Genomic DNA, 3,031 nt, shown 5'->3' with positions numbered 1-3,031 from the left:
GCTCTCCTGCTTCACAGTAGCTCAGAACTTGTTCTCCACGCTAGAGACAAGAAGGGGAAGGGGTGGTGCCCGTGCCAACGTGCTTTGTCCTTTGCTGTCTCCCCTTCGAACACCGTACAACATCTGTACACACTGCGAAGCAATCCAGTCGAGCTCTCCCCTCGCTCACAACACTTACACTCCCTGTATACACATTCACAGAACATCGGATTGCATTAAAGTGGTAAAGAAATGCCTAGTGCTGTAGCAGCTCCATCAGAGCATGGGCAAGCTCAGGAGAATATTTCCATAATGAAAATTTCAAACAGATAAAGCAAATCTTTGCCCACAAGACAATTTGGAGGCGGTGATGCGTGCGAGGTCTTGCAGTACCTTTTAAGAATAAGATCCTTTTCCTATTGATTAGACAGTCTAGCTTATTCCCATGAGAGGCGTTTTATACAACAAGCAGAAGTTGTGCCTTAACAAGTGGACAGGCAAATCGCACTCCCAGATATCAAATGAGGCAAGTGAAAAGAACAATGCATCAATCGGCTGTGATGTGCATCATGTCGCCTTCTTTCTGCTTGGTGGTTGTAGACGTAGAAGGAATCATTTCCCTCCCCACGATATTCAGCACTACTGAATATTGTTCTTGCCTATTGCCTCAACATGACTTTTCCGTCTCAGAACTAATCATCGTCAGGACCAGTTAATTCTAGGTGGTGCGTTCCGCTGCCACGCCTTCTCTAAGCACCACAGCGACCTCATGTTAGGCGCCTGTCGCATCGCGGACACACTCCGGATGATAATCTACAAGGTGTCGGGAGGTTCAAATAAGGGTACTACAGCAATGAATGAAGTCTACACATGTCTTATTATGCCCCAAAGCGTTATGACGTGTGAAATCAGCACAACCAGGTCAGAAGAAGACCTTTTTGCGTGGAAATAACTGCAAAACCACACGATTACATTTGAACGGGGGAAGGAATAGAGGGTGCGATTATCATCCTCCAATCGCAATTAGATAAATACACCTAGAAACAGGCTTCGCAAACTGGATAAAATGCAACGAGATATGGTGAAGTAGCAACAATCGACGCTTCACATCTGCGCCTACGATTGAGAGCAGGAAATAACATAGTGTTCGTCCCGTTCTCCACTTAAAACACACAGCACTCTTGATTGCCGTGAACCACAGCCCACCTCAACCCATACAAGCAAGACACATCCTCAATGCTCTCAGCTACCATCACATACACCATTCAGTAGGATGCCATAGTTTATTTCAACTTTGCCAGTGTACATACCACGTGACTGCACTCAAAGCTGATAAGCAGAAATACGCTGTGTTCCAACAGCTTGCAAAATTACTCCCTACAATCTCGCTTACATGCTTTGCCTTTCTCCATCCATATGAGGTGGACAAATAGCGCTGAAGTACGCTTCATGATGAATGTTCATTCGTTGAAGCCTCCTTTACTGTATTCGATCACAGTACGCCAGAAGAAGGCAAGCACCCTACACTTTGGCCAGAATCGAAGTTTGAGTCCAAATCAAAACGCGGATAAGGGTTTGAGAGTACGCGGAGGTGCGCTGTTAGGAGGATTTATAGCCTGCTTCCCTCCATGAACTCATCACGCTTAGAATAACGTCTAAGACGATTTGGTTTGCCCTGGTAGCACGTGAGTGCATCCGTCTTCATTTTCACTTAAATGTCAGACGGAGTTTCGCACTCCAATGCAGACTTCAGAGAAAGCTTCGTTTACAAATTATCAGAGTCAAGCCTGGTATAAGCTGATTGACTATTGAGTCGGACATAACTTGGTAATGGACAAAATGTGGCCTCAGGTAAAGTTTCATATGAGGCATGGAGCACCCTCGGATGGCAAACCACCCCTTATTCATCCCTCTAACCATATACCCACCCACGCAGTAAATTTTAAATCCCAAATTGACGACTAAAAGCAAAGTAGGCGTTACCCATTTTTTTCAACCAATTAGATGCGACTACTACCTACTTTGCTTACTGTTTATAGTAAATATTGCAAATTTGTAGCGTTGGGAATTGGATGAACGAGTGTGAGCTACTAGATGCGCTAGTGGTTCCCACATTTCTCCTCCTTCCTAAACACATGCAATTGTACTAACCATGGCACATTGCCAATATCCTTGCCATTTATTGCCAACCAAGCGAAATTGCAAATGGGCGGTGCGATTTGTGGCTCATCCGAGGCACGCCACAAGGTAGTTTGTGAGTGATTGGTTGTAAAGTAAATTGCACAACACGTGTTCACCATACGCCATCCGCATGGCCACACGAAATTCCATGGCACAGCTGCAGCTTCGTGATCGCTTGAGAGAAATTGCGTTGGGAAATGCTCCAAGATCTTCAAATCATCCACGTACAGTTGGCCACACTTCGATATTGTTTTTGAATCCACATCTCCCCCCAGCTTCATGACACGTCGTGCCACTTGCTCAAGCGTGTAGCACAGTTACATGCAGTAAGACAGCGTAGCCTGCTGAACAAGTATAGTGTGGTCATTTAGTGCGATGATGGAATGTTTTGCTAGGTTCTTCTAGCCTGATGAAGCAAATCATTCGTGCTCTCAGTTAATGGCCAGACCACAAGAGCCATGGGAGCGAGTTCCAAATGCAGGTGCATGTCATAATGAACTTTGAGATCTGCCGACGTTCCGTTTGTTGTATACAACTCAATATGTGCTACCGGTACATAATTATTAGTCTAATTGCAAGCTTACTACCGGGATGTAAGATTGGGATAGCATTGCTTAAGCTCACAGACATGACTTCGTAACCCGCAAAGAGATGCCTTGAGGCGAATTTCTCAAGATACTGTAAAACATTTTGATTTAAAAAATGGAGGAGGGACGAGTAGAATATTATTGAAGTTGATTGTGGGGGAAGATGGAATAGATTAAGGCTGAAGTGTTAGTGTGGAATACGAGTTGAATTTGCCGGATGCGTGGTGCACGTAATGGAAGAAGATTTGTCAGTGGGTTGAAACTGGCAACTTAGTAAAAAGGGG

This window comes from Echinococcus granulosus (assembly GCF_000524195.1).
Source record: "Echinococcus granulosus chromosome Unknown EG_S00251, whole genome shotgun sequence".
NCBI classification, from domain to species: domain Eukaryota; kingdom Metazoa; phylum Platyhelminthes; class Cestoda; order Cyclophyllidea; family Taeniidae; genus Echinococcus; species Echinococcus granulosus.
This window is presented reverse-complemented; position numbering follows the sequence as displayed.